At 53.5% G+C, this 25356-nt stretch overlaps 2 long non-coding RNA genes across 2 annotated transcripts; both read right to left on the reverse strand.

The window, feature by feature from the left end:
• Positions 1-15370: 15370 nt before the first annotated feature.
• LOC309436393 lies at positions 15371-16386 on the reverse strand. Its single transcript, XR_014183332.1, has 2 exons — positions 16164-16386; positions 15371-16053 (listed from the first exon to the last, which is right to left on the reverse strand). It is a non-coding gene; the product is annotated as an uncharacterized lncRNA (long non-coding RNA).
• Positions 16387-24018: 7632 nt separating this feature from the next.
• On the reverse strand, positions 24019-25048 carry LOC309436250. The gene is made up of 2 exons (XR_014183314.1): positions 24812-25048; positions 24019-24701 (listed from the first exon to the last, which is right to left on the reverse strand). It is a non-coding gene; the product is annotated as an uncharacterized lncRNA (long non-coding RNA).
• Positions 25049-25356: the final 308 nt, after the last annotated feature.

Raw genomic sequence — 25356 nt, forward strand, 5'->3', positions numbered from 1 at the left:
GGTGTTGGACTAGATGAGGTTTGTAGGTCCTTTCCAACCCAAACTATTCCTTTATTCTATGATTCTAGAATTCTATGACAGCTAGGAAAGATAACTGCTTCCGGAGTAGACAAGAGAAGAAATAAAATTCTTTATGTGAGCTAACATCTGCACTTCTTAAAGCCTTCCAAATATTTAATTAGAAGGAAAAAATTGCTTGCGTAGAACAAATGGACAATTTCCCAAGTTGTGCATGATTCAAGTGTATTACTTGTATGGAAAGGAAAGGACAAAAAAGGGGAAGAAAAAAAGAAAATCTGTTTCATGGGAGTGTGAAGGAACAGGAGGAAGCAAGGCTCTCACTCAAGGCGCATATACACAGCTGTGGAAAAGCTTCAAGAAAACTCTGTAAGTTAGAGGTGTGATCGCCACTCTCCACTCTACTTCCTCATCTCCTCGGGTGCCAATATCCCTTCAGCCCTGTGGGACATCCCCAGCTCCAGATCAGCCAGGTGACACAACAGCACAGATGACGTCACCCAGGCTCCCAATGCCTCTTGATGTCATGGTGCATTTCCATGACAACCCGATGCTCTCTCCCCAAGGCCATCTGGCAGCTGACAGTCGACCTGTCTTGCCAGATTTCTGAGCGCTCCTCACACTCGGTGACAGCTACTTTCCATGACACTCTCTGACTGCCATCAGCAGCAGTAGGCAACAAGGCTATCTTCATCATCGTCTTCATCCACATCCTCATCCTCATCCGCATCCACATCCTCATCCCGTTTGAGTGCCGTGGCTAAGACAGGTGACATACCAGGGCTCGTTCTGGGGGAAGTTTGAGAGCTTCCTTGCCATAGTTGTGTCAGTGGTGGGTTCCATTGGCTGTGATGGGAGATTCTTCACCAGTCTAGAAGTACTTTGAACACAAGGAGAAATTATGTCAGGCTGCTCTTTATGAGGAGGATGGGAATCTATCATTCAAGACAGGCCAGGCCAGGCCAGGTCAGGCCATCATCAGCAGGATAGGAAGTCATTACAATAGGGAGTTGTGGTATGAAAACTCAAACCCTCCCAAAGCTGGTTGAAGCAGGTGCTGGCAGAAAAATGGCAATGGGGATGGAGCCAGTTTGCCCCCAACAAACCCCCCACTGACCAACCACCATGACAAGTCCAGCAGTAGCTCTCGCTCATCCTGATGCTCCTGCCCTCCGGTTAACCCTCACAACTGGCTCTACCCACCACTATCTCACCCCATCACCCCTCTTTGCTTCCTCCAACAGAGAGCTTCCCTCTACGTCTGCCAACGGCATCGACCTTCAGCACCCTTGTGATGGCTCCACCAGTCACTGCATGTGTGCTGCCCTCTGTCCCCGGGCTGCTGGTGTCCTCCCAGCCTGCCCAGGTCCACACCATCACCTACCAGCTGGCACAGGCCAGCAGTTGGCAGGGGGTGCCGGGGGCCCTGGGGCAGATGGTGCAGCTCCCCCAAGGGGTGCAGCTCCCACAGGGGATGCAGCTCCCCCAAGGGGTGCAGGTCCCCCAGGAGGTGCAGCTCCTCAATGGAGTGCAGCTCCCGCAAGGGGTGCAGGTCTCCCATGGCATGCAGCTTCACCCAGGGGTACAGCTCCCCGCAGGAGTGCAGCTCCTCAGTGGGGTACAGCTTCAACAAGGGCTGCAGCTCCCCCACGGGGTGCAGTTCCTCAATGGGGTGCAGCCAGTGCAGCTCCCCACGGGATGCAGATCCCTCAAGGAGTGCTGCTCCCCCAAGAGGTGCAGCTCTCACATGGGGTGCAGCTCCCTCACAGGGTGCAGCTCCCCTCTGTTCCTGCTCCTTGTCCCCCATCCTACACCTGGGGACAGCAGGTGATTATGGGGACATTGGTCCCAAACCAGCCCATGGGGCTGGAGCCATTGGCCGTGGTCCAGGGGCAGTCCCTGTACCCCATGGGCTCCTACCAGCTGCCCGTCCCTGCCTGTCCTGGCCCCCCACCACGCCGTGGCCGCACAGCTCAGCGGGTGCAGGGCCCCCCTGTGCCCCACACCCTGCCCAGCAGTGCCCAGGAGCCAGTGGAGGCCTCCAACAAAGACAAGGTGGCCATCGAGGACAGCGTCCCTGCTGCCAGCCCCCACCAGTCCCCTCTGGTTCTGTCTGCCAGCACAGCCACCATGGAGCCTACAGGTGAGTTCTGGGGGAAGACAGAGCCCGTGGGTTGGTGGCCAAGCTGAGGAAAGCTGCATCACCCCAGGGCTGGCTTGGCTCTGTTTGCTTTTTCAGCTCCAGTGACCACAGTGGCAGCTTTGGAGAGGTCAGTGGATCAGCCCGAGCAGGAGCCAGAAAAGGCCTCAGTGAAGGTGGCTGAGCAGGCCGAGGACACCACCATCAACGACCTGCTCGCCTGGCTCAACACCTTGGAGTGCGAGGACGCTGTCCCTGATGTCCCTGACAGCCCCGGCTTGACCACCTTCCTCAGCGAGCTTCCTGACCTCTCAGAGTACGTGGCAGAGGGCGGCTGCACAAAGCAGCGAGTGGTGGCAGTGGGGCTGGGGGACAGCGAGGACACCATCCCTGATGTCCCTGACACCCCCAACTTGACCACCTGCCTCAACAACTCCCCGATCTCTCCGAGTACAGGGCAGAGGGCACCAGCCCCACAGAGCCAGTGGCGGTGGCGGGGCTGGAGGACAGCGAGGTCACGGGTGACAGCCCCAACTCTATCACCTTCCTTAGCCAGCTCCCTGACCTCTCTGAGTACATGGCAGAGGGTGGCTGCCCCAAGGACTGAGTGGTGGATGTGGGTCTGGGAAACAGCAAGGACACCATCCCTGACATTCTTGATTTCCCCAACAGCCTCAAGGAGCTCCATGACTTCTCAGACTATGCGGCAGAGAGCACCTGTCCCCAGGACCAGGGACTGGTGGCATGTCTAGAGGACAGCAGGGACACCAGTTTAACCACCAATGGCCCTTGCACAACTGCGGAGGTCCTAAGTGAGCTCTCCAACCTCTCCAAGTATGTCGTAGAGGGCAGCTGTCCCAAGGAGATGGGGGAGGGAGTGGGGTGGGACAGTGAGGACATTCTCCTTGCTGTCCCTGATGTCCCCAGATGGACCACCTCTCTCAACAAGTTCCCCACCTCTTGGAGTACAGGGCAGAGGGCGGCTGCCAGAAGGAGCAAGTGGCAGCAGAGATGCTCCTGGATGGGGAGAACATCTTCGCTGATGTCCTCAACAGCCTGGTCAGCACCACCTCCTTCAGTGAAGTCCCCGACTTCTTGGAGTATGGGATGGATGATGACTACCATGAGGCCCGCATGGCAGCGGCAATGCTGGAGGACACTGACACCATCTGGGGGATGCAAGACAGCCCCCTGATGGATCCTCAGGGGCAGATGGGCACTGGGGTGATGAATCTCCCCATCTGGCCTCCAATGAGTCCTCTGGAGACTTGGAAGCCAAGCTCTCCAGAGAGTTCAGAGCAGACTGCAGAAGACACTCCTGTGGCTGGTCCCTGGAAGGATCCCCTGAAGGACCGTCTGCACAGTTCTCTGCTCAGCCCCCTGCAGATCCCACTGCTGAGTCACCTGGCCAGCCCCCCACATGCCCCCCAGTGCCCTCCATCCCACATGGACCAGCTCCAGGAGGAGATGCTGCAGGGGCAGCTCAGGGTGGATCTGACCAGATGGGGAGAGGCAGGCAGCACCAAGGCCAAGCGCCCAGCGCCAGCCAGCACCCCCAACCTGCACGAGACCTCTCCTGAGGACAACAGCCCCCATAAGAAAAGAAGAACATGATGGCTCAACCCTGGAAAACCTGGTGGGCAAGGGAGCTGCCAGCCAGGGCTGGCACGACACCAGGCAGCAGTGGGCAGCAGGCAGGAACCAGCAAGCGGGGAGCATGCCACAGCAACAACATGGCCTCCAAAAGACCGAGAACATGGGATGCCAGGGGGTGGCAAATGTCCTCTGCACAGCAGGGAGGAGACAGGTTTAACCTGACCACAACTGTGATCAGACCACCTAAAAGTAATAGACACAGCTGCAGTTTTGCCTCATGCATTTATAATAATCAAGATAAACATTTGTGCCGGAGGTATTTGCAGAGAAACACTGGAGAACACGAACTTTGGTGGAACCTCACAAATGTCAAAACAAAGGAGTCACATACATGTTTGGTTCCACTTAAATATGAGAAGAAACTTCTTCATGGTAAGGGAACAGAACAACAAGTAGAATTGCAGCCCTGGACTTTAGCAGGGCTAACTTTGGCCTTTTCAAACAATTGCTGGGGGAAATCCCATAGGCAAGACTGCTTGAAGGAAAAGGGGCCCAAGATAGCTGGATTGCATTCAGAGATTGCTTCTTCCACACTCAGGATCAGAGCATCCCCACACGTAGGAAGTCAAGGAAGGGAGCCAGGAGGCCTGCGTGGTTGAATAGGGATCTGTTGGGTATGCTCAAGCAGAAGAGGAGAGTTTACAGGTCATGGAAGCAGGGGCTGGCCACTTGGGAAGAATATAAGGCTGCTGTTAGAGGATGTAGGAAGGCAGCTAGGATAGCCAAGGCCTCCTTAGAATTACAGCTGGCGAGAGGGGTCAAGGACAGCAAAAAGAACTTTTTCAAATACATAGCAGATTAATACCAGAGGCAACGTAGGCCCACTGATGAATGGGGTGGGTGCCCTGGTGGCAGAAGATACAGAGAAGGCAGAATTACTGAATGCCGCCTTTGTCTCTGTCTACGCTGCCGGAGGCTGTCCTGAACCCCTGAGACCCCGGATGAAACCAGGTCAGTGGAGGAGTTTGCTTTAGTCGATGAGGACTGGGTTAGGGAGCAATTAAATAGTCTGGACATCCATAAATCCATGGGTCCAGATGGGATGCATCCGCGTGTGCTGAGGGACCTGGCTGAAGTCATTGCTAGACCGTTCTCCAACATCTTTGCCAAGTCTTGGGAAACGGGAGAGGTGCCCGAGGATTGGAGGAAAGCAAATGTCACTCCAGTCTTCAAAAAGGGCAAGAAGGAGGACCCGGGTAATTATAGACCCGTCAGCCTCACCTCTGTCCCTGGGAAAGTAATGGAACGGCTTGTCCTTGGTGCCATCTCAAGGCATATCAAGGATAAGAAGGTTATTAGGGGCAGTCAGCATGGCTTTACCAAGGGTAAGTCGTGCTTGACCAACCTCATAGCCTTTTATGAGAATGTAACAAGGTGGATGGATGATGGCAGAGTGGTGGATGTGGTCTACCTTGACTTCAGTAAAGCCTTTGACACAGTCTCCCACAGCATCCTCACAGCTAAGTTGAGGAGGTGTGGTCTGGACAATAGAGTAGTGAGGTGGGTTGCAAACTGGCTTAAGGAGAGAAGCCAGAGAGTGGTAGTCAATGGTGCGGAGTCTAGTTGGAGGCCAGTATCCAGTGGAGTGCCTCACGGGTCAGTACTGGGGCCAATATTATTCAATATATTCATTAACGATTTAGACAAGGGAATCAAGTGTACTATCAGCAAGTTTGCTGATGACACCAAGCTGGGAGGAGTGGCTGACACACCAGAAGGCTGTGCTGCCATCCAGCAGGACCTGGACAGGCTGGAGAGTTGGGTAGGGAATAACCTGATGAAATTTAACAAGGGAAAGCGTAGAGTGCTGCATCTGGGCAGGAACAACCCCAGGTTCCAATATAGGTTGGGAAATTACATATTAGAGAGCAGTGTAGGGGAAAGGGACCTGGGGGTCCTGGTGGCCAACAGGATGACCATGAGCCAGCACTGTGCCCTTGTGGCCAGGAAGGCCAATGGCATCCTGGGGTGTATTACAAGGGGGGTGGTTAGTAGATCGAGAGAGGTTCTCCTTCCCCTCTACTCCGCCCTGGTGAGACCCCATCTGGAGTATTGTGTCCGGTTCTGGGCCCCTCAGTTCAAGAAGGACAGGGAACTGCTGGAGAGAGTCCAGCGTAGGGCAACAAAGATGATTAAGGGAGTGGAGCACCTCCCTTATGAAGAAAGGCAGAGGAAGCTGGGTCTCTTTAGTTTGGAGGAGACTGAGGGGTGACCTTATTAATGCTTATAAATATATAAAGGGTGAGTGCCATGAGGATGGAGCCAGGCTCTTCTCGGTGGCAAACAATGATAGGACAAGGGGTAATGGGATCAAGCTGGAACACCAGAGGTTCCACTTAAATTTGAGAAAAAACTTCTTCTCAGTGAGGGTGACAGAACACTGGAACAGGCTGCCCAGGGGGGTTGTGGAGTCTCCTTCTCTGGAGACATTCAAAACCCATCTGGACATGTTCCTGTGCGACCTCACCTAGGCATTCCTGCTCCAGCAGGGGGATTGGACTAGATGATCTTTTGAGGTCCCTTCCAATCCCAAACATACTGTGATACTGTGAAAGTGGAGCTACCAAGCAAAAGAAGTCCAAGAGAGATGAACCTCAAAGCCAGCAGAACCAAAGGCTGCTGAGCACCACACAGATGCAGCCACTTGGAGGAGCTACAGCATTTTATCACACGGTTTCTGGTGATAACTGTTGAATTCATACTCCAGGTCCTTCTCCTCCAGGAACCAGCTATGAAAGATAAACACCATTTTCTGTTTGAGTTCTACAATCCCATATGCGACAGTTCTTGTTTTAAAACATTTTAGCAGATGGAGACTTCAGGGTTGACCACAAAAGCAGTTTTTATATTCAATATGATCTTACTCTCCCAACAGATGAAGTCAGTTACCGCCAGACAAGCAGACAGAGAATGCTTAACAAAACAGAAACGAGTTCCCAGAGAACACACATCTTGGCTTTTGTCTTTATTATTCACTTCAAGGAAACAATTCTGTCTAGAAACGCTACAGTTCATTTCTAAAAGGACAAAGAACATGCTTCCTTTCATGAAGCATTTCTCCAGTCACTCATTCTTCCCCAGACTGGCGCTAGACTGGGAAGGTGGTTTCCTCTTGTCAACTTCTAGTGCTATGCACAGTCCAACAAGTAATAGAGCCTGAACCCTTCTACAGGCAGCAGGGAGCCAGGCAGCATTGCACTTTCCTGTGAAGAAAGTAAAGAACTGACTGTATACACATATGCAGGCACGTCGCAAGAAGAGCCAGAGGCCAAAAATGCATTGCAAAGAGCAAGTTTTATTTCAGTTACCTCTCCACTGGGGGATCTCCGTAGCCACACCTGAGCTCCTAGGCAGAGGTGACACCAGCGGGGACGCAGGTGCTGGTCAGTTCAGCCTTGCTGGAAGATCACTGTGCCTGCTGAGCTCGCCTGTATTTCAAGGCTTCAGGCAGGCGCATCCTCCCGCTCTTTCTCACAACAAAGCGGGAATCTCAGACATAGTGACAAGGTGCCTAGAGTTTCTCACAGGCCTATGTTATCTTACACAGAGGTTCTACTCATCCAGCACACAAGGTCCGTTAAACAATGAGTGTGATGTATGTGCTTTTTCTACAGACTGGCGCAAGTCACTTGAGCATATTTACATTTAACTAATCTCCTCGCCAAATCTTCCGCTATATCCCCATACACCCATATACCTACTAAATTGTAACATTAATTCACACCAATGTGCAGCTGCTATGGAAGTCAGCTATGTTGTAGTTATGGTGTTTACCCCCAGTGTGGCTTCCCAGTCCAATTTTGGACTCAGGAAGTTTCAAAAATTATTCCAAGAGAGAGATTAAGACACAAACAAGGTCAGATGCTGCTAAACAATCTTATTTTATTTTTATGCCTAAAGACAGAGTAAAGACAATCTATTTAACTTTAACACATAAGCTTCAAGCATTCTTTGAGTTTTAGCAATTGAGAGTGATCATGCATTTTGCACTTTAACTCACTGTATTTAGACCTTTACAGCAGGCCCAATTAAGCAAGCAGCGTGAGCAAGCATTTCTCTGTAACAAGCGGGCCTTAAGCATTTTATCTTAGAAAGCAAGCTTTGAGACAAATAATTCACACTATCTCAGCCTTCCACACTTATGCCATGTGCTAACACAGAGTTGTTTTGTGTCATTTGAGGCTCATGTAGCTAAATGTGTAAAGTAATATCTCGGGTCTAAGAGCTGCAACATAGACAGCTCACTTTATCAGCCAAGATTTCTTATTCAACCTATGCCACTTAGGGATTACGAGTCTCTGATCTCGTTAGTATAATAGCAGCTAGATAATAGCTCACAGCTAGTTGTGTTAATGACAATTAATTCCTAACATTTGAGATCACCATTGCTTCTGAAATCAATACAACTCTGTGAAATACAGTAATAGCGCACATATGGATGAGATGTTGCCGGACAACAAGTAGGAGAATATATAAATCATAGTTTACAACATTCTGTTTTAGAATCTAGGAGTCAGGCTGAAGTGTCAGAAGATGCCTTTTGAAAAATCCTGTTAGTTACCTTATCCTGTTTGTTTGCAAAAGTGGTTAAAGACTTATATTTTTTCAAACACCCCAGAACTGCCCCAGGTTATTTTACATGTTTAAAAGTTACTTCTGCTGAGAAAGTAATAAGTGAGTCCTGCTGCCTTCTCATGCCATCACAGTGAAGGTGTCTCTGGGCATGAGGGAAATGAGAAATGGTTGTCTAGAGAGGGGAAGAGTGCCTTGAAGTGTGGCCGGCATGCATGGAAAAGGATTCCTTAAACTACCCAGATCTAAAAAGATATTGAGTTAAACTGGTTTTACCATTTTGTCGTGGTTTAATCCGAGCTAGCAATACAACCACGATAGCTGCTCGCACCCGCCCCCCACCCCTCCCATTCCCAACAGGGGAGAGAATCAAAAGGGAAGGGAGAAACTTGGAGTGAGATAAACACACTGTAATAATATAACAAAATATTAATACACCACTAGTAAATATATATATATAGATAAAATAGAAAGAAAACGTACTCAAGCCAATTCTCACAAACTCTGTCCACACTGAGTAGCCGGTCCCAGGAAGGGACACCTGGTCCCCGCAGCTGATCCCAAAGAGATAAAAAAAAGGAAAAAGGCAGAAAAGCCCAGAGGCCTCTGCAAAAGGGCAAAGGGCTGAACAAAACATCCCGCACCAAAAACTCCCCCGGCTCTGACAAAAAAAGAGCGAAGAAAAAAAGCTATGTGCGCAAGAGAAAGCGCCCGAGAGAGTGAGAGAGATCTCCTCCCTCCTTAAATAATTAGCGTGACGCTAATGGGACAAAACTGTTGTATCGATCAGCCTGGATGTCAGTCCAGCTCTGTCCCATCTCTGCCCCCCTTCCTCGATACGTCACATCTGTGGGCAGAGCAGTCAGAATGTCCTTGGCTCTCAGACCAGAGCAATGAAAAACATTAGCTCTGTGCTGGGGTGTTATCTTGTGTTCTCAAACTAAGTCCAAATAATGACTGTGCAATCTGTGAAAAAGAAAGGTTTCTAACTCCATGAAGAAAATGAGTTCCCTTTCAGTCAAACCCACACAATTTCAGGTATGGAGCCCTCAGGGCTCTGTCAGGGCTTTCTTTTCTCTTCTGCCTTCTCTTCCCTTCCCCCCTGCCCTTCCCCCTTCCCTCTCCCTTCCTTCACTCTTCCCTCAAAACCACTTTCCAGGACACAAAACGCAATGGATACAAGTGTTTCTATTTTTTATTTTTTTTTTAAATTTACTTCATTTTATGTTTTTTCATGTTCTGTTAGTTCATGTCATTTAGATTGGTTGCTGAGGGTGCTTTAGGTGGTTTGGTTAGATTGACATTGTGTTTTGTTGGTTTTAGGTTGTGTCTGGGTGATTTGGATGTGACTGCAATCTCGCTGGGACCTGTGTCCCGCAACTAATCACCAGGCTCGATTGGGCTGTTTCTGCTGTCTCAGCAGATGTCCCCTTCCTCCTTCCCTGCTCCCCGTGTTTCCCTGCCTTGCTCCAAGAGGACGACCTTCCCCGCTAGAGGCGAACCACTGCTAGGTCAAGGGGATACGGTAGCTGCGCTGTGCTTGAGAACCTGCAAACAAGCTCAGGGTCCATTAGTAGGAGAACCTGGGGTAGTCAAGCTTCCAAGACTGCAGACACATCCAAGTGAGACACTGCATGGGGTTGGGTGGCTGGTGGTTGGAGTTTGGTTGTTGAGGTTTTTTAGGGTGTTTTAGCTTCGTTGTTGATGTTTAGTTGATTTAGATTGGTTTTTAGCTTGGTGATTGTAGGCTGGTTTCAGTGGTTCTGTTTAGCTTTGGGTTGTTTGCTTTAGGTCATTTTGGTCAGGTTATGTCATTTGGTTTCATATTTTTGAGGTTGGTTTAGATGGGTTGTTTTAGGTAGTTTTATCCTTGATCAGATTGTTTTGAAGTTGTTTGAGATTGTTTAATGGTTGTTTTAGGTTAAGATTGGTTGGTTTCGGTGTGTTTAGCTTGTTTGGTTACAGGTTGCTTAAGGTTGGCTGAGAAATGCCGGTTTCTGTAGTTTTAGATTGTTTTAGGTAGGATTTTTTAGATCATTTGGTTTGGGTAGGTTTGTTTTAGGGGGTTTAGGTTGGTTTCTTTTGTTTGGTTTAGGTAATTTGTTGTAGATTGTTTAAGGTTCTGCTTAGGTTGTTGGTGGCTGATTGAAGTATTTTAAGGCAGACTGGTCTAGGTTGTTTAAGGTTGTTTTCGGTGAGTTGTTCTATGCTGGTTTGGGTAGGCTGTTCTAACTAAGTTTAGGGCCACCTCGTGGAGCAGCAGGCACCCAGCCCAAATGGCCCAAAGAAGCCGTGGCAAGGGGCCGTGCTCAGCGCTGCAGAGGAAGGCAAAAAAACCCCGGAGACGCTTGCTGTCCCACCTGGCAGGAAAAAAAAAAGCCTTCCTCCCCCCAGCTGCAGGGCACGAGAGCCCATCTTCCTGGTGCTTGAGCAGCAGGCAGGAACCGAGCCAAAAGGGCCCAGAGGAGCTCTGCAAAGTGGTCATGCTCCATGCTGCAGAGGAAGGCAAAAAACCCCCGGGGACCAGGGCCAATCTGCCCCGGGGGAAAAAATTCCTTCCTGACCCCAGTGCTGGCGATCGGCTGTTCCCTGAGCATGTGAGCCAGACCTGGCTCCTTGTCCCACAGGCTGCTCACGCCTCCCAGGACCTGCCCAAGCCCTATCCTGTCCTATCCTATCCTATCCTATCCTCCCTTGAGCTGGAGCCATCTCCTGGACTTCCGAGAGTGCCCAAATGCCTTTGAGCTGATGGACCTTGGGGGCAAGACTCCTTCCTGTGCCTGGTGGGACACCAGTGGGTGTTCCAAGCACAGAAGAAATTCCCTTGGTCTCTCCACTGCTATCCAGCTCAAAAGGATTTCCATCCATGAGCTGAGCTTGGAAGGTGGCCCTGCCAGCAGATCACCTTGCAGTCGAGAACCTCCAGCAGCCTCATGCAAGCTCTTCCTCCCTCAGCCCCTGCCCTGTGATTCCACCAGCTCCTCAAGTGCTTCCTGTGGGATGTGTTGGGGCTGCCCCCGGGCCGGCTCTGGCAGTGGACACGGGACCCGGCTGCTCCTTTTGATCCTGCTCCGGGCATTGTGAGTGCTGCATTGCCGGGTGCTGGCATTGTGACACGGGGGTGACAGAGCCAGGCGTGTGCAGCCCCGCCCACCCCAACTCTGCCCAGCACCCTTGGGAGGAAGCCTTTGGGGTGCTGGCCCCGAATCAGTCCCTGTCGTCTACAAGACAGGGGAGTAATCAGCCTAACCGTGTCCCTTTTTTGCCAAAACACAGTGTGGATTTGTTGCCAGTCCAGCCTTACTTCCAGTACTTCTTCCTACAGCCCTGTTACGAATTCCTGACCAAACCTGGGAAGAAGAAACAAAATGCCGGAGATGAGAATTACTGAATGCAACAAGACAACACAACAGAGATGACGGAGGAAAACAGCAAGAGGGGAAGGAGAGGAGGAGCAGAGGACATGGAAGCAAACAAGATCCTTGAATCTCACCCCATCAGAGGAGAGATAGAAGGGTTCCCAAAGACCAGATTCTGAATAAAAAGCATACCTTGTAAGCTTTTGTCTCCAAGTCTCTAATTTGCTGCTCAGCCTCAGGTCTGCTCTGACAGTAGGCCACATTTCTCTGCCTCATTTCAGCATCTGGATGCTTCAGAAGAAATGTGTGAGCTGCTGCAATAGCCTTTGCAAGGTTATGAGCCTAAACAGGGGTGGGAAAATAGGAAGGGGGGAAAAGGGTTAATGGGGGAGAAAAAAAAATCAAAGTTTACCAGTTTTTGTCAACAAATTTTCCTGCAGCTTCTAGATTCCCAGCTTACTTGTACTGAAGCCACGGTCTCGGCAGATAAAATTGTACACTAGATCTGATACAATTCTTCTCAGTTTTACTAACAGATGCATAATGAGGAATTTCTTTTTTAATGTTAACATCTGTTATTGCTGCAGATAGCATAGGTGATGACTTGAAGTTAACGGAAGAGCATTTTTCCCCTCCACTTGCCCTGTTCATGAAGCTGACAAGGCAGAAGCCTATACTGGTGCTCCTGTGTGGGATTAATCTCACAGCAATTACTGAGGCCACCCTGTGACTGCTGACCAGGAGCCATCACTGCCCGTGTTTACACGGCGTTCGTGTCACTTCTTGGCCCAGCAGCACGCAAGACGATATTCCAATAACGTATCTGCCTGATGGTGTTACACAGTTCAAGCAAACAGCAGAGACTTGTGTGTGATCTGCCGCAATAGCTTTTGGAAGGTCGTGAGGCTAAACAGGGGTGGGAAGAAGAGGAAAGGGGAAAGAAAAAGTGAACTGGGAAAAAAAATCCAAGTTTCCCAGCTTCTGTCAACAAACTTTCCTGCAGCCTCTATATTCCCCAGCTGACATCTAGGGAAGCCACAGTCTCAGCAGATACAATGTTACACTAGAACTGATACAATTCTTTCCTCTTTTTTTTACTAGATGCATGTTTCTTTTAATGTTAAAATCTATTATTGTAGCAGGTGGCATGGTAATGATTGTAAGTTCAAAAGAAGACTTTTTCTCCCTTCCTCCCGTACTGCATTTCTATTATTTACAGAGGGAGAGAGAAAAAGTCTGAAGTATTTGTAAAATGTTAAGAAACTTTTCCTTTTTCCAGGCAAGGTGCAGGTCCCACGGTGTCCTTTGGTCTCCGACGTTCTCCAGTGGCGTCCTGTGGTTTCCAGCAGTGTCCTTCAGTCTCCCACGGTCTCCTGCAATCTCAGGCGGTCTCCAGCGGGCTTCTGTGTGCATGCATTTATAGTTGTTATAGTCTATATTTACATATTTTTCTAAACTATATTTTTCTAAACTATATTGTCTAAACTATATAGGGAGAAGGAGAGAGAAAACAAGAGTCTTAATTATTTGCTGAAATGTGAAAACCTTTTTCCTTTTTAAACCAAGACGCAGAGCCAATGGTGTCCTGTGGTTTCTAGCGGTGTCCTTCGGTCTCCGACGGTCTCCTGTGGGCTTCTGTGTGCACACATTTATCGATTTAATTTTCTATATTTACATGTCTTCATAAACTATACAGTCTGCATACACATATATAGGGAGAAGGAGAGAAAATTTGCCTCCGTTTTTAACGCAAACATTTGTCCAAAGGTGTAATAACCATGTATTTGAATTCCCACAATTACTTCCAATAGACGTATTATTTACTTCAAAACAACCACCTTCAGAAGAAGAATCCCGCCACGGTACTATGGTACGAGGAGCAGGAACAGAGTTAACATAGGACCCATCTCAAGTTTGTTTCCAAACTCTCCCCAAATACAGGATGTCTCGGAAAGATGGACCCAATTGGAAATCACTCTGCGTGTGATATTGGGATCATGTTTTTGAAACACCCTGTAGTATTGCTCGAGACACTGTCGGCAGCGGTTGTAGCGGCAGCAGCTCCAGGAAGCTGCCCGGCCGGAGAAGAAGGGACAGGGGGCGGGAAGAGTTTTCCCTCCAAGTCTCTCTCGGGAGCAGCCAAACCGCGGGACTCCCGCTCGTTCCCGCCTTTGCCGGAACACGGGGCGGGGCCGAGGAGCGACGGCTCTGCCATCCGCTCGTCGGGGCTGCTGGGCCGGTCTTTGCGGGAGGCGGTAGCGATTGGTCGGGTCTGTGTCCAGCATGGCGGCCAAGGCGAGCAGCAGCCCCCCTCAGCTGCTGCTGCTGCTGCTGCCGCCGCCGCTCGGTAACCGGCGCCGCGACGCTTCCGCGCTGTCCCGGTGCCCGGGCGGGGCTGCGCTGGGGTCCGTCTTGTGCCCGGCGGGCGGGCGGGGACGGCGAGGCCGCTCGTGGGCACGCGTGGGTGGCGCGGCCGGCGCCGCCGCTTGGCGGGCAGCTGGAGCGGGGGCAGCGGGTGTGCCCGCCGGGTCCGGCGGTGTCGGCCGGTACGGGAAAATCCCGTAGAAGATGTTTCAGACTTGTGAGTATTATTTCTGCTTGTTGTTGATGTTTAATCTTTTGTTTGCTGGGGCAAAACTTGCTGTAAGATCTGTGAGCAAAACGTGGTTTTGGAATATTTGCCAGCTGAGTGGTGTCTCCCTTGGACTTCATCTCTAGGGGGTGATGGGTTCAGGGCAGCCGTGCCCTTCTCCCCCCCTGCCGCCTCTCCCCTTCTCCCCCCCTGCCGCCTCTCCCCTTCTCCCCCCCTGCCGCCTCTCCCCTTCTCCCCCCCTGCCGCCTCTCCCCTTCTCCCCCCCTGCCGCCTCTCCCCTTCTCCCCCCCTGCCGCCTCTCCCCTTCTCCCCCCCTGCCGCCTCTCCCCTTCTCCCCCCCTGCCGCCTCTCCCCTTCTCCCCCCCTGCCGCCTCTCCCCTTCTCCCCCCCTGCCGCCTCTCCCCTTCTCCCCCCCTGCCGCCTCTCCCCTTCTCCCCCCCTGCCGCCTCTCCCCTTCTCCCCCCCTGCCGCCTCTCCCCTTCTCCCCCCCTGCCGCCTCTCCCCTTCTCCCCCCCTGCCGCCTCTCCCCTTCTCCCCCCCTGCCGCCTCTCCCCTTCTCCCCCCCTGCCGCCTCTCCCCTTCTCCCCCCCTGCCGCCTCTCCCCTTCTCCCCCCCTGCCGCCTCTCCCCTTCTCCCCCCCTGCCGCCTCTCCCCTTCTCCCCCCCTGCCGCCTCTCCCCTTCTCCCCCCCTGCCGCCTCTCCCCTTCTCCCCCCCTGCCGCCTCTCCCCTTCTCCCCCCCTGCCGCCTCTCCCCTTCTCCCCCCCTGCCGCCTCTCCCCTTCTCCCCCCCTGCCGCCTCTCCCCTTCTCCCCCCCTGCCGCCTCTCCCCTTCTCCCCCCCTGCCGCCTCTCCCCTTCTCCCCCCCTGCCGCCTCTCCCCTTCTCCCCCCCTGCCGCCTCTCCCCTTCTCCCCCCCTGCCGCCTCTCCCCTTCTCCCCCCCTGCCGCCTCTCCCCTTCTCCCCCCCTGCCGCCTCTCCCCTTCTCCCCCCCTGCCGTCTCCAAAACACTTTCAAGGACACAAAACACAAGGGATACAAGTGTTTATTTTAATTTTATTTTCTCTTCTTGAAGGCTGGTTAGTTGGTTGCACTTCTTTAGCCTTCCTTAGCTTAGTTCTACGCTGTTCTAGCTAAGTGTAGGGCCGCCTCGTGGAGCAGCAGGCACCCAGCCCAAATGGCCCAAAGAAGCCGTGGCAAGGGGCCGTGCTCAGCGCTGCAGAGGAAGGCAAAAAACCCCCGGAGACGCTTGCTGTCCCACCTGGGGGAAAAAAAGCCTTCCTCCCCCCAGCTGCAGGGCACGAGAGCCCATCTTCCTGGTGCTTGAGCAGCAGGCAGGAACCGAGCCAAAAGGGCCCAGAGGAGCTCTGCAAAGTGGTCATGCTCCATGCTGCAGAGGAAGGCAAAAAACCCCCGGGGACCAGGGCCAATCTGCCCCGGGGGAAAATTCCTTCCTGACCCCAGTGCTGGCGATCGGCTGTTCCCTGAGCATGTGAGCCAGACCTGGCTCCTTGTCCCACAGGCTGCTCACGCCTCCCAGGACCTGCCCAAGCCCTCCCCTATCCTACCCTACCCTATCCTATCCTAGCCTAGCCTACCTTGAACTGGAGCCCTCTCCCGGCCTCGGGAGAGTGCCCAAACGCCTCCAGCGCTGTCCTCGGGTCTGCGGCGCTGTCCCCCGCTGTCTGGTGGCTCCCGAGGACTCCCGGTGTTCTGGGGCTGCCGAGCAGAAGATGGCAGCGAGTCTCCTCGCCTCTTCCCCAGGCCCCAGGGCAGAGGAGATGCCCCGGCATGAGGGCCGGGGGTGCGGGCTGGGAAGCCGGGCTCACCTGTGGCTCCAGAGCGGCTGCTGGTCCGGCCCATCCCCGGAGGTGGCTAGCGGCGGCTGCGGGGGCGGCGCCGCTTGCGGCCAGGCGCCTGTTTGGGGGCTCTGGGAGAGCCCCCGGCCGTCCTGCGGCGCTTCGGGCACCACGGCGCCGCAGGCAGTCCGGCCGTGCTGCTGGAGGGCCCCTGCAGCCCCGCCTGAGGCGGATCCACCTCCATCGCCTCCTCCTCCTCCTCCTGCCGAGGCGGATCCACCTCCATGGGCTCCGCCTCTTCCCGGGGTGGGTCAACCTCCATTGGCTCCTCCTGCCTGTGGGCGGTGTTGCTGCTCCGGACAGGCAGCCGCCGTTGTTTGGGCGGCGGAGCCATCCCGGGGGGTCCCTGAGCCTCCTCTTCCTTCTTCTGGTCTCTCCGGCGCTGTTGTCTGCGGCCTCTTCACTCGGAGCCACGTCGCGGCTGGCACAGCTGGGCTCCAACTGCCATCACAGGGGCTCGTGGCGGCCCCAACGGCCGCTGCGGTGGCCGGCATGGCGGCCCCAGGGCCACGAGGCCCCATTGCGGGGCCATTTTGCTCTGCAGTCCTGTCAGTGCTTGGATTTGGTTTGCCTCTGGCGGAACGGACTCCTTGGCCTTTTGTCTTAAGGAAAGAGCAACAGCTGCAGATCTTTGGACAATATGTTTTACCAGCACGACAAACCTGAGAGTTGGATTGCAGAATTCTACTCTGCTAAGGGATTCTGATATTTCTTTAGTGCCGTGGTGTTAGGAATGCAAAACGTGTTTGAAGAGACAGTGCTTTTTTGGCTCCAAGCCACTTCTATGGGTGTTGAAGCGTTTCCAGAAATCCTTCTTGCAACAACCCTCTTGTGAGTTCCAGACTTGTGAGTATTATTTCTGCTTGTTGTTGCTGTTTAATCTTTTGTTTGCTGAGGGAAAACTTGCTGTAAGATCTGTGAGCAAAACGTGTTTGCGTTTTTGGAATATTTGCCAGCTGAGTGGGGTCTCCCTTGGACTTCATCTCTAGGGGGTGATGGGTTCAGGGCAGCCGTGCCATAGAGTAGCAGTTGCACGACTGATACTTGTCATCGGGTTCCTAATCGGTAGCCTTTATTTTGCGTGGGTTGTGTGTTGAACTGCTCAGTAGTTAGTTTGGTTTGACATTTCCCGAAGGTCTAGGCAAAGATGAAAAAAAGGAGTGGACTTAAAGAGAAGTATGTATTATTTTGTCATGCCATGTTGCTGTTTGAAACCTGTGTTGATTATTGGTGATATTCAAGAAATTGCCGAGACTTAGAGGGCAAATCTTGATGTGCTGAGCACAAGAGTGCAATGGATCTGTTTGGTTGCCAGGTAGCTTTCTTGACGCATGTGGCCAGTTTATCGAGATTGCACTGCACGCCTGAGAGAGTGAGAAAGATCCCCTCCCTCCTTCAGTAATTACCGTGACGCTAATGGGATGAAATACTCTTATCCATCAGCCTGGATGTCAGTCCAGCTCTGTCCCATCTCTGCCCCCCTTCCTCGATACGTCACATCTGTGGGCAGAGCAGTCAGAATGTCCTTGGCTCTCAGACCAGAGCAATGAAAAACATTAGCTCTGTGCTGGGGTGTTATCTTGTGTTCTCAAACTAATTCCAAATAATGACTGTGCGATCCGTGAAAAAGAAAGGTTTCTAACTCCATGAAGAAAATGAGTTCACTTTCAGTGAAACCCGCACAATTTCAGGTATGGAGCCCTCAGGGCTCTGTCAGGGCTTTCTTTTCTCTTCTGCCTTCTCTTCCCTTCCCCCCTGCCGTTCCCCCTTCCCTCCCCCTTCCTTCACTCTTCCCTCACTCTTCCCTCAAAACCACTTTCCAGGACACAAAACGCAATGGGTACAAGTGTTTCTATTTTATTTTATTTTATTTTATTTTATTTTATTTTATTTTATTTTATTTTATTTTATTTTATTTTATTTTATTTTTAATATACTTCATTTTATGTTTTTTCATGTGTTGTTATTTCATGTCATTTCTGTTTCTCACTCTTTTTCAGAGCCAACGCTCACAATCCTTAACACAAGCCCACGTGTAGCCAGGAGCAGGCTGATGCATTCTTCCGTTTAGCTTGAAACAACAGCCCTTGCAGGCTGGCAAAGGCAAGTCCCAGAGCTGCAGAGAGCAGCAGCAGGAATAGAGGCCAAGCTTTCCCTGGTTCCTGAAGAGGGAGAACCTTGAGAATGAGGCGCGGGACTGACGGTGCACAAAAGAAGAAGAAGAGGTATGTGGTACTGTGGGGTCTTTTGCAAAGCATCACATGTAGCGATGACAAGCAGATGTTTTGCCTTGCGCACCTTGTTTGGCTGCTGTGCTTCTTGGGCAGGGTGCACGAGAAGCGCTCTGGTCCCTGCCAGGCGCTGGTGTTGCCCGCAGGGAGAGGTGCCGAGTGGCAGCTGCGAATCCTTCCTGTTCCTGGCAGGACACCAGTGGCTGCTCCAAAGCACCGGGTCCCCATGCAACATCTCTGCATGCTGTTTCCTACATCTACTTTCTTTGTCTGTAACTTGTTTGGGTTTTGCCTGTTTCTTTCTACCTTCTTTGGTGTTCTGTTTTTGTTGTTGATGTTGTTTCTATTGTTGTTGTTGTTTTGGTTTTGTTGGTTTCTTTTAAGTTGGTTTCATTTGGTTGGTTTAGGTCAGTTTCTATGAGTTGGTTTTGGTAGGCTTTTTGAGACTGGTTGTTTGACAGCGTGTGACGTTGTTGGTAGGTTGTGTGTTCATAGGTCACTGCAGGCTGGTTGTTTTAGGTTAAGGTTTGTGAAGCTTGGTTTAGGTTGGCGGTCTTAGATTGCTTGTTTCAGGTTTGATGGTTTAGCTTGGTTTGGGTTGGTTAGTTCAGGTGGGTTGGTTTAGGTTGTGTGATGTGATTTTCTTACCGCTGATCTATGTTGTTTGGCTTCGGAGGTTTATTTTTCTTGGTTTTGTTGGGTTCTTTGGTTGGTGCTGTTTTCTGCCGATTCTTTAGCACTGGTTGTGTTAGTTTGGTTTAGGTTTCTGGTTTTAGTAGCTTGGTTCAGTTTGTTGCGGTCGTTTGAGGTTGGTTGGAGGCAGGTTCTTTGAGGGTGGTGGTGAGAGGCTGTTTGCTGGAGGCTGGTGGGTTCAGGTTGCTTGATGTAGGTGATTTTTGGTTGAAAGTGTCTTCCGTTGGTTGTTGTAGGTGGCGTATGTGAAGCTGTTTTTGTTGAGGCCGTTTTCAGTACTTTGGTTTAGGTTTGTTTAGATGATTTGAAGTTGGTTGGTTGGTTGGTTGGTTATTTTAGGTTGTTTCTTTTCAGTAGGCAGTTTAGGTGGGTTGGTGGGTGTCTGTGTTTTCAGGTAGGTTGGTTTAGGCAGGTTTGGTTTGCATAGTTTAGGTTGCTTGAAGGGTTTCTGTTGAGGTTGGTTCAGGTGGTTTGGTTTAGGTTGCTTTAGTTACTTTTTGGTAGGTTGTTTTAGGCAGTGTTATTTCCGTTGCATGTTTTGAAGATGGGTTCCTTCAGGTTGGGGTGGTTTAGATTGGTTGTTGAGGGTGCTTTAGGTGGTTTGGTTAGATTGACATTGTGTTTTGTTGGTTTTAGGTTGTGTCTGGGTGATTTGGATGTGACTGCAATCTCGCTGGGACCTGTGTCCCGCAACTAATCACCAGGCTCGATTGGGCTGTTTCTGCTGTCTCAGCAGATGTCCCCTTCCTCCTTCCCTGCTCCCCGTGTTTCCCTGCCTTGCTCCAAGAGGACGACCTTCCCCGCTAGAGGCGAACCACTGCTAGGTCAAGGGGATACGGTAGCTGCGCTGTGCTTGAGAACCTGCAAACAAGCTCAGGGTCCATTAGCAGGAGAACCTGGGGTAGTCAAGCTTCCAAGACTGCAGACACATCCAAGTGAGACACGGCATGGCTTTTAGCTTGGTGATTGTAGGCTGGTTTCAGTGGTTCTGTTTAGCTTTGGGTTGTTTGCTTTAGGTCATTTTGGTCAGGTTATGTCATTTGGTTTCATATTTTTGAGGTTGGTTTAGATGGGTTGTTTTAGGTAGTTTTATCCTTGATCAGATTGTTTTGAAGTTGTGTGAGATTGTTTAATGGTTGTTTTAGGTTAAGATTGGTTGGTTTCGGTGTGTTTAGCTTGTTTGGTTACAGGTTGCTTAAGGTTGGCTGAGAAATGCCGGTTTCTGTAGTTTTAGATTGTTTTAGGTAGGATTTTTTAGATCATTTGGTTTGGGTAGGTTTGTTTTAGGGGGTTTAGGATGGTTTCTTTTGTTTGGTGTAGGTTGGTTTAGGTAATTTGTTGTAGATTGTTTAAGGTTCTGCTTAGGTTGTTGGTGGCTGATTGAAGTATTTTAAGGCAGATTGGTTTAGGTTCTTTAAGGTTGTTTTCGGTGAGTTGTTCTATGCTGGTTTGGGTAGGCTGTTCTCACTAAGTTTAGGGCCATCTCGTGGAGCAGCAGGCACCCAGCCCAAATGGCCCAAAGAAGCCGTGGCAAGGGGCCGTGCTCAGCGCTGCAGAGGAAGGCAAAAAAACCCCTGGAGACGCTTGCTGTCCCACCTGGCGGGGAGAAAAAAAAGCCTTCCTCCCCCCAGCTGCAGGGCACGAGAGGCCATCTTCCTGGTGCTTGAGCAGCAGGCAGGAACCGAGCCAAAAGGGCCCAGAGGAGCTCTGCAAAGTGGTCATGCTCCATGCTGCAGAGGAAGGCAAAAAACCCCCGGGGACCAGGGCCAATCTGCCCCGGGGGAAAAAATTCCTTCCTGACCCCAGTGCTGGCGATCGGCTGTTCCCTGAGCATGTGAGCCAGACCTGGCTCCTTGTCCCACAGGCTGCTCACGCCTCCCAGGACCTGCCCAAGCCCTATCCTGTCCTCCCTTGAGCTGGAGCCATCTCCTGGACTTCCGAGAGTGCCCAAATGCCTCTGAGCTGACGGACCTTGGGGGCAAGACTCCTTCCTGTGCCTGGTGGGACACCAGTGGGTGTTCCAAGCACAGAAGAAATTCCCTTGGTCTCTCCACTGCTATCCAGCTCAAAAGGATTTCCATCCATGAGCTGAGCTTGGAAGGTGGCCCTGCCAGCAGATCACCTTGCAGTCGAGAACCTCCAGCAGCCTCATGCAAGCTCTTCCTCCCTCAGCCCCTGCCCTGTGATTCCACCAGCTCCTCAAGTGCTTCCTGTGGGATGTGTTGGGGCTGCCCCCGGGCCGGCTCTGGCAGTGGACACGGGACCCGGCTGCTCCTTTTGATCCTGCTCCGGGCATTGTGAGTGCTGCGTTGCCGGGTGCTGGCATTGTGACACGGGGGTGACAGAGCCAGGCGTGTGCAGCCCCGCCCACCCCAACTCCGCCCAGCACCCTTGGGAGGAAGCCTTTGGGGTGCTGGCCCCAAATCAGTCCCTGTCGTCTACAAGACAGGGGAGTAATCAGCCTAACCGTGTCCCTTTTTTGCCAAAACACAGTGTGGATTTGTTGCCAGTCCAGCCTTACTTCCAGTACTTCTTCCTACAGCCCTGTTACGAAGTCCCAAGCTCCATTCAATAGAGTCTGGTTAGGCACTGGCAAAAACAGTGTTAGTCCTATACCATGTCTGAATAAAAATTTGTCCCACACCATTTTCCCCTTGTAAAAGAAAGGAAAACTAATATCCAAAATATCCCCAAACGTATTAAAATGACCAGCCATACAAGAAATCAATAATTCCATAAAGAACACTGATAGTCAACAAAAACCAAAGGGACAATCCACCGGGTGCTGATCCAGTGCTCTTTCCCGTGCTGTACTCTTTGCATTTCTTTCATTAGTGGCTTCGTGGTTGTTCCTGTCGCCTGCGCGCGCTGACTGGCACAGTCACTGTCACTGCCCCCGCTGGCACTTCATCCCCCCCTGCTGCAGGATGACACACCAGCCCTGCAGCTCCGCAGCGAGTCAAGCCCAGCGTTGCATGTCCCTGCCCTGCTCACGGCGAAGGGCTCCTGTGCCCAGCCCAGCAGGGCAGCGGCATCAGGTGGTTGCAAAGGTTGCATTTCACTCCAGGAGCCGAGAGCCGAGTTGTTGGGAGTGCCCTGGGAACTCGGCTCGTTTGAGAGTCCAGCCTGCAGCCCCGGGACAGCAGCAGCTGTCCCTCCTCTGAGAGGTGGGGGCGTTTCTGGAGGGAGCGTCACCCTCCGAGGCAGAGGACAGAGCTTAGGAAGGCTCGGTGCTTCTGGACTCTGACCCGCCACAGAATGTGCAATGGCTGTAGAAGTGGAAATACCGATTTTCTAAAGAGTGCTGTAGTGTTAAGAATGCAAACCGTGTTTGAGGAGACAGTGCTTTTTTGGCTCCAAGCCACTTCTATGGGTGTTGAAGCGTTTCCAGAAATCCTTCTTGCAACAACCTTCTTGTGAGTTAATGAGAAAATAGGGTGGGAGAAAAATCAGCACATAAACCAGCTGTGACACACAGCACTGAAAAGTCTCCACCGGACACTCCACGCACAAGAAAAAGCCCCACGTAAGGGTGGGCTGGCACAGCGGGGCCACCGGGCTGTCGGCAGCGGTTGTAGCGGCGGCAGCTCCAGGAAGCTGCCCGGCCGGAGAAGAAGGGACAGGGGGCGGGAAGAGTTTTCCCTCCAAGTCTCTCTCGGGAGCAGCCAAACCGCGGGACTCCCGCTCGTTCCCGCCTTTGCCGGAACACGGGGCGGGGCCGAGGAGCGACGGCTCTGCCATCCGCTCGTCGGGGCTGCTGGGCCGGTCTTTGCGGGAGGCGGTAGCGATTGGTCGGGTCTGTGTCCAGCATGGCGGCCAAGGCGAGCAGCAGCCCCTCTCAGCTGCTGCTGCTGCTGCTGCCGCCGCCGCTCGGTAACCGGCGCCGCGACGCTTCCGCGCTGTCCCGGTGCCCGGGCGGGGCTGCGCTGGGGTCCGTCTTGTGCCCGGCGGGCGGGCGGGGACGGCGAGGCCGCTCGTGGGCACGCGTGGGTGGCGCGGCCGGCGCCGCCGCTTGGCGGGCAGCTGGAGCGGGGGCAGCGGGTGTGCCCGCCGGGTCCGGCGGTGTCGGCCGGTACGGGAAAATCCCGTAGAAGATGTTTCAGACTTGTGAGTATTATTTCTGCTTGTTGTTGATGTTTAATCTTTTGTTTGCTGGGGCAAAACTTGCTGTAAGATCTGTGAGCAAAACGTGGTTTTGGAATATTTGCCAGCTGAGTGGTGTCTCCCTTGGACTTCATCTCTAGGGGGTGATGGGTTCAGGGCAGCCGTGCCCTTCTCCCCCCCTCCCGCCTCTCCCCTTCTCCCCCCCTCCCGCCTCTGCCCTTCTCCCCCCCTCCCGCCTCTGCCCTTCTCCCCCCCTGCCGCCTCTCCCCTTCTCCCCCCCTGCCGCCTCTCCCCTTCTCCCCCCCTGCCGCCTCTCCCCTTCTCCCCCCCTGCCGCCTCTCCCCTTCTCCCCCCCTGCCGCCTCTCCCCTTCTCCCCCCCTGCCGCCTCTCCCCTTCTCCCCCCCTGCCGCCTCTCCCCTTCTCCCCCCCTGCCGCCTCTCCCCTTCTCCCCCCCTGCCGCCTCTCCCCTTCTCCCCCCCTGCCGCCTCTCCCCTTCTCCCCCCCTGCCGCCTCTCCCCTTCTCCCCCCCTGCCGCCTCTCCCCTTCTCCCCCCCTGCCGCCTCTCCCCTTCTCCCCCCCTGCCGCCTCTCCCCTTCTCCCCCCCTGCCGCCTCTCCCCTTCTCCCCCCCTGCCGCCTCTCCCCTTCTCCCCCCCTGCCGCCTCTCCCCTTCTCCCCCCCTCCCGCCTCTCCCCTTCTCCCCCCCTCCCGCCTCTCCCCTTCTCCCCCCCTCCCGCCTCTCCCCTTCTCCCCCCCTCCCGTCTCCAAAACACTTTCAAGGACACAAAACACAAGGGATACAAGTGTTTATTTTAATTTTATTTTCTCTTCTTGAAGGCTGGTTAGTTGGTTGCACTTCTTTAGCCTTCCTTAGCTTAGTTCTACGCTGTTCTAGCTAAGTGTAGGGCCGCCTCGTGGAGCAGCAGGCACCCAGCCCAAATGGCCCAAAGAAGCCGTGGCAAGGGGCCGTGCTCAGCGCTGCAGAGGAAGGCAAAAAACCCCCGGAGACGCTTGCTGTCCCACCTGGGGGAAAAAAAGCCTTCCTCCCCCCAGCTGCAGGGCACGAGAGCCCATCTTCCTGGTGCTTGAGCAGCAGGCAGGAACCGAGCCAAAAGGGCCCAGAGGAGCTCTGCAAAGTGGTCATGCTCCATGCTGCAGAGGAAGGCAAAAAACCCCCGGGGACCAGGGCCAATCTGCCCCGGGGGAAAATTCCTTCCTGACCCCAGTGCTGGCGATCGGCTGTTCCCTGAGCATGTGAGCCAGACCTGGCTCCTTGTCCCACAGGCTGCTCACGCCTCCCAGGACCTGCCCAAGCCCTCCCCTATCCTACCCTACCCTATCCTAGCCTAGCCTAGCCTACCTTGAACTGGAGCCCTCTCCCGGCCTCGGGAGAGTGCCCAAACGCCTCCAGCGCTGTCCTCGGGTCTGCGGCGCTGTCCCCCGCTGTCTGGTGGCTCCCGAGGACTCCCGGTGTTCTGGGGCTGCCGAGCAGAAGATGGCAGCGAGTCTCCTCGCCTCTTCCCCAGGCCCCAGGGCAGAGGAGATGCCCCGGCATGAGGGCCGGGGGTGCGGGCTGGGAAGCCGGGCTCACCTGTGGCTCCAGAGCGGCTGCTGGTCCGGCCCATCCCCGGAGGTGGCTAGCGGCGGCTGCGGGGGCGGCGCCGCTTGCGGCCAGGCGCCTGTTTGGGGGCTCTGGGAGAGCCCCCGGCCGTCCTGCGGCGCTTCGGGCACCACGGCGCCGCAGGCAGTCCGGCCGTGCTGCTGGAGGGCCCCTGCAGCCCCGCCTGAGGCGGATCCACCTCCATCGCCTCCTCCTCCTCCTGCCGAGGCGGATCCACCTCCATGGGCTCCGCCTCTTCCCGGGGTGGGTCAACCTCCATTGGCTCCTCCTGCCTGTGGGCGGTGTTGCTGCTCCGGACAGGCAGCCGCCGTTGTTTGGGCGGCGGAGCCATCCCGGGGGGTCCCTGAGCCTCCTCTTCCTTCTTCTGGTCTCTCCGGCGCTGTTGTCTGCGGCCTCTTCACTCGGAGCCACGTCGCGGCTGGCACAGCTGGGCTCCAACTGCCATCACAGGGGCTCGTGGCGGCCCCAACGGACGCTGCGGTGGCCGGCATGGCGGCCCCAGGGCCACGAGGCCC

This window comes from Streptopelia decaocto, assembly GCF_964273445.1.
Source record: "Streptopelia decaocto genome assembly, chromosome: 2".
Lineage (NCBI taxonomy): Eukaryota > Metazoa > Chordata > Aves > Columbiformes > Columbidae > Streptopelia > Streptopelia decaocto.